This window comes from Canis aureus, chromosome 14, assembly GCF_053574225.1.
Source record: "Canis aureus isolate CA01 chromosome 14, VMU_Caureus_v.1.0, whole genome shotgun sequence".
NCBI lineage: Eukaryota > Metazoa > Chordata > Mammalia > Carnivora > Canidae > Canis > Canis aureus.
This window is the reverse complement of record NC_135624.1, coordinates 31081621-31088276: the sequence shown is the minus strand read 5'-3', so window position 1 is coordinate 31088276 and position 6656 is coordinate 31081621.

The window sequence follows — 6656 nt, the reverse complement described above, 5'->3', positions numbered from 1 at the left end:
AGTGAAATAAGTGAAGGCATATCAATAAGATGGACTAACAAGTAGTTATTAAATGGATGATCTAGGAAAAAATAATGATACAAGAAATCATTATGACCACTGTTCGGTGAAATGAGTAGGTTATTAAGGAGTGTGACCTGCATAACCATGATGGTGTACACTCATTTACACAGGAAAAAATACAAGTCTAGAAGGATGGATGCACAGCTAAAAGAACACAGTGGTCATTAGGGAAAAGTGGGATTCAGACAGTTACGTCCTTTCTCATGCATACATGTGCCGTCCAAATTATTTCCAATACGTCTCACAAGTACCACTCCTCAATAAGCAAAAACATTGACAATCAATTTTTGTAAAGGCTGATCAACAGCTACATTTTATGGACAAAGAGGGGACATGGTGGATTTGCAGGACAAGATAGACATGCCTTGTCCCCCAGCAGCCTACAAGAGCTGACTGAGCCCTCCGCTCATGGTAACTACCTCCTGTTCCTTGTGTGATGGAAGGAAACAGGGTTCTGAAGTTGGAGACAGTTACAAGAAGCCCCAAATCACTTCTGCCACTTGCTGACCATGTGATCTTAATCCCGCTAAGCTTTAATTTCCTTCTTTGTAAAATGAAGATCGATAGCTCAAAGCTTTGCTATGAGGACTCACTGGGAAGGTAAATTTGGAAGCAACTGGGCAGGACCTACTGCTCATGGTTGGACTGCAATCCAGGTGAATGGGTTTACTTCGCTCACCCATCTGAAAAATGTGTTGAGGTGACATTAAAGGGGGTGAGGCTGGAAATGGAAATGCAAATGCGTGCCAGAGGATGTGGTAAGCAGGCATCTGCAGAAGGCTAGTTCTCCAGCGGTACCTGCTCAAGCCTCTGCTCCCTGCCACCATTATAGGACGCCAGGCAGCAGCACCCAATAGCATTCCAGGGAGGCTGCTACCTCTGCAGGAGGCAAAGGGTGAGGCGGGGAGGCTGTCCCTGTGCCTACTGGCTCCAGAAAGACACCACGTAGTCTCTGCTCCAGGGACCAAGAGGCTCCTGGTGCAATTCTGTCTTCCAAATCTCCTGAGAGCACAACCACCCTGGCAGAAACTAGATTTAGCCGAACCCTACTTAAAACGGAGTTTGGGAAATGTAATTTATAGATGACCAAATTTACGAAAAATAAATAAATAAATAAGTATACTGGGGAAGGTTGGAGAGAGGTTGAGTGCCAATCTGCCATATCCACCAGTACCTCCCACAGCCCCTGGCATGAGAGGTGACCTTGCCCTGAAGCCCGTTTTTAGAGAATCCTGCATATCACAAATGCACATAAAAAGGAAATTTATTAAAGTGCATGTGTGCACTCTTGTCTCTTGGGATCTGATACCCAGCAACTGCACAGCACAACCCATAAACCCAAACACTAGTTCTCGTGTCTAACACTGCTCAGGCCTCACGGGAACATTTCTCTTACCATATATTCTTGAAATGAAAGATGCCAAGTGCAAATGCCATGAAGATTTGTGAACGGAGGTGGTCGCAACTTTGCACAGAGGACCCCAGGGGTGAAAATGCTTCAGGAAGGCAAAAGATAAAGCAAGTAGCTCAGTTTTTCCCTTCATGAACGCAACAGTCCTTGGTTATAATCAGGCATCAATTTCCCAGGAATGCCAAACAATCGTTTTGGGGGACTCTCTTTGTATTCCAATGTATGGTTTCAAAGATACGCAGAATTAGCTGTGTATTCAGAATAACTGCACATGTCAACTGAGAAACATTTTGCAATATTAAACAATGCACTTCCTGCTTAAAATTTTATGTTCTTAAGCTTAGATGTAACATGCATAGAGCATTATCCTAAGACTTTACATTGGCAGCTTGATGGGCATCAGATGCAAGAAATATGAATATCTTATTTTCATACATATATTTAATAAAATTTAATCACATTAAAAATAAAGGAAATAACTGTATTTGAATAATTTTGCTGGAGATTTTTGATACTAATCAAATTTAATTATGTTTTCCACTTGAATTTTAAAAAGCAACATGGAATATTTTATAAGACAACATTTCAGAAACATATGCAAAATAATTTTAACTTCTCAAATGTGTACATTTTATGGAAATGTAATTTACATCTAAGCTTGCATTTAGCTTACATTTTCTGGAAACATACTCAAATTTTATATCCTTTGAATAGAACCCTATTTTATATTTTAATCTTATGATGTATTTTTGTCAACAGAACACAAGTAACATGAAAATTTTCATTATAAAAATATAAAGAATTATTTTGCCAAAGTGAAGTCAAGGAAAATAATTTTATGAAATAAGCATAAACTTATTTATAAATTATGAATCTCAACATTCGTGGTCAAGGAACAAGGTACCTAGACAAGAGCAATAATAATTGAGTTCAGTTGCTGACTGATATTTTGCTGACTTTTTCTCTTTGTTCTACTGTCATTCTTTGGAGTCATGGAAAAGGCACCTATAGTTCACTGCACCTGGCAGGCCCTCTGATGTTTGAAGAAAGTGATTGTGAGATCCCCAATCTTCTCTTCCCCAGTCTGGTTCAGGCTCTGCACATACTCTTCATTCATTGTCTGGACTGTCACTTCACTGCTATTTACAGTAAGAATCCTTCAGGGACCTTAAGAGACTTAACTACAGAACAAACAGGGTTGCTGGAAGGGAGGCAGGTGGGGGTTTGGGGTAACTAGGGGAGAGGCATTAAGGAGAGCATTTGATGGAATGAGCATTGGGTGTTATATGCAACTGGTGAATCACTAAACTCTACTTCTAAAACTAATAATACACTATATGTTAATTAATGAATTTAAATAAAATAAAAATAAATTTAAAAAAAAGTCTTTGGGGATCACCTAGTATGCACTGGGCATTGTGCTAGGCATTGAATATACAGACATGCAAACATGTTGCTTTTGCTATAAAGACATCAGATTCCAGCAAAGAAAATCTTGGGCAATCTTTGCTTTTTGATAGTTATTCCCTTTAAACTAAATGGCAGATCCTGGCATAAGAATACCCTAGATATTTCCCTCTTATTCATTCTATTATTAAACAGCCTTTAATAAAATATTGTAAACTGTTAACAATCTTATTGTTACAAAATATTATCAGTGGTATGTCAGGGGACTGGGGATTCTAAGATGGACAAAACAGTGTTCTGTTCTTAGGACTGTTCTTAGGAAGTTCAAGGATAAATGCTGCAGAGATAGACACAAATACTACATGATAAATTCAATGGAGAGACCAGTATATGATGCTATGGGCATTTTCTTCCAAGTCACAAATACTTTTTGTCTTATTCCATATCATCCTCAAGCTACCAACTGATAGAGCCAACTTAATTATATGTACTCTTACCACTTTCTCACCTCACTGAAATCCCCCAGTACACTGAAACCTAACATCTAGCCCACCCTCTTCTTTTGTGGCCCTAACCAAGGTCACCAATGACCTCCTTGCCAGAAAGCCAATGAACACTTTCATTCTTTGCCTTAATTTCCATGAACATGGGCCTCCTTCTTGAATAACTTTTTCCATTGGTTTCCCTGACACCACATCCTTCTAGTGACTTCTCCAAGCTTTCTGGTTAACCCTTGTCAGCCTTTTTTTTTTATGATTTCCTGTTATTCTGCTCATTTCTCAAACCTCAGTCCCCAATAGGTCTCCCACATGTATGAATCATGCCTGATGATTGCTACCATAAATATGCTGATTGCAACCATAAACATGCTGGGAGGTTGCAACCATAAGTAAACTAGGTATTGACAACTCTAGATCTGACCAAAACCTTTCTCCTGAGTTATGACATATATATACAACCGCCAACTCAGCACCTCTTAGATGTTGCTCAGGACCATTAAACTCAGGCTAAATGAGTGAGCTATTTCCTACCCTAATGTGTTTCTCCTCCATTTCTCCTATCTTAGGGAAGAAAGATGCCGTCTCTACCATGACCCAGAAGCCAGGTTAATCTTTTAGTCTCTTACACGTATTCAGCACCAACAACTATCAATTAAAAAATCTTTTTATTATTGAAGCACAATTAACATGTGATGTTATGTTAGTTTCAGGTATACAACGTATCAATTTGACAACTCCATACTTTTTCAAGGCTCACCACAAGACATGTAGTCACCATACAACGCCATTACAATATTATCGACTATATTCCCTATGCTGTGCATTCTATCTCCATGACTTATTTATTTTATAACTGAAAGTTTGTACCTCTTAATCCCCTTTATCTATTTTGCCCATTTCCCACCCCCGTCTTCTCTGGCAGAAGCTATCTATGTATACTCTTAAAAATGTCAACTCTCCATTCTACTGCTACTAGCTTGGCTCAGGCCACCAAGCTCCATGTCTCATGGAGTAACACAGTGGTCCATTGAATTTATCTCCCTGTGTGAAGCTGGTTTTATGTCCTTCCAAATGACCCTCCATAGGTGGCTAGAGCCATCTTTCAAAAGTGCAAATCTGACTGTGTCACTTTATTGATTAAAGCTTCCTAATGACTCCCATTGCCCTGCAGCATGGAAGAACAAAGTATTCTGGGAAATAGTAAGAAATTGGGTATTGCAAGAATATAAAGTTCAACAGGAGGATAGCCACACTGATAGAAAAAGGTAAGCACAAACTGAGCTGGACTAAGAAGATTGTCATTGGAACATTAATCTCCAAGGGCACAAACACAGAACTGAAATAAATCAGAGCAGATGCCAGTTAGCTCAAATTTTCACCGAGAACCTATAGAATTGGAGAAAATTACATTTGTTCCACTCTCGCCAATAAAAGTGTTCTAGAGTAAAAATGAAAAAAAAAGACTTCCTACTGATATTTTCTGTTTTATCTCTGTTTAGAAGTTTTTGCAGCATGGCACTAAAATTACATTGTGCAGCTAGGGGTAGCAACCTCAGTGCCTCACTAGCCACATGACAGTGACTTGGAGCTAACGGTTTTCCCCGCTCTGCTGAAAGCACCTGACACATGAGGCATTGCTGTTGTGCTTCTTGCAGTTTTAGTTTTATTTTTTGTCATAAATTCACTATTTTTTTATTTTTTTAAATTTAAATTCAATTTGTCAACATATAGTATAATACCCAGTGCTCATCTCAACATGTGCTCTCCTTAGTGCCCATCACCCAGGGATCCTATCCCCCCCACCAATCAGAGAAAGACAATTATCATATGGGGCATTACTGCTGTGATGGAGTCTATGTGCCTGCAGCCTCTGTCAGTAGAGAGGTGAGTGACCAGTATCTTGAGTAAGATAGAAACTGGGTAGTGAAAAAAAAAAAAAAGAAACTGGGTAGTGCTGCATGCTAGATGAGTCTATTCATATGGAAGTCCAAAATGGAGAAATCTGTAGAGTCAGGAAATTGCTTGGGGCTGGGGGGCCCAGGCATAGGGAGTAGGGAAGTGACAGCTAAAGGATACAGAGTCTCTTTCTGAGCTGATGAAAATGTTATAAAATTGACTGTGGTTATGGTTGCACAATTCTGTGATTAGATTAAGCACTACTGAATACTTCAAAATGAGTGAATTTTATGATAAGTGCCATATCTCAAACTTCTGATGCTATATATTAGGAAGTAATAAAATCATTATAATACCTTTTAAAGTACCACATTTTAGATTTCTCACTGTTTTTTTTTTTTTTAATTTAAATTCAATTAGCAACATATGGCACCTCACCAGTTTCAGTTGTGGAGTGCAGCAATTCATCAGTTGCAGACAACAATCAGTGTTCATCATGTCACGTCCCCTCCTTGATGCCCATCACCCAGTTATCCCATCCCCCAAGCCCCCTCCCCTCCAGCCACCCTCAGCTCTCTCCCATAGACTTCTCACTATTTTTGAAAGGGCTTTATAATACAAACTCACTTCCCAGTTAACTTTCAGAACATTTGTTTGCTATGCTTTATCTTTCGTGTAATTCTAAATCAGTTAAAAGTTTAATTATGATCTTAATTAAAACTGGAATAAAATATCATTTCAAATAAGACAATTTTCTTTCATGTTCATTTGCATGTCATAAAGCTCTTAATGGAGCAAAAAGCAAGCAGTAAATAATTTTAATAATAAAATAGTGGTTTATTTGTAATCTCTCTAAATAAATATTGAACAAATATTTTTTAAAATGTAGCTTTGAAAGAACACCAAAGAATTAAATTGCTGTATATATTGAACATGCTCTGAGCCACAGAGAGCAGATTTCACTGTTTCTTCCAGAGATAGTCACCCCATCTTATAAAATGGGCAGCTAGGAACAATGTCGAGGACTGGGGTGGCATGGTGGAGGGCTGTGGGGAACAACACATGAATGGGGAATCAGGAGAAGCCCTGCATAGACCAATGGTAAGAACTGGTCCTGGATCAAGTGTGTGAGGAGGACCAAGAGAAAGAGGAGGGAAAGAGGAGAAGAGAGACTGGGAAGAGAGCCTAAGTCAGGATTCCTGGTTTCTGGTCCCAACTTGAGTTGGTTCTGTGTCTCTAAGCAAGTTGCTTTCTTCTTCTGAGCCAGCCCAGTCTGAAATATAATTCAAGTCATATATGTAATTTAAAATTTTCTAGTGGTCAGATTTAAAGAGTAGAAAGAAACAGGTGAAATTAATTTTAAATATATGTCATTTAAC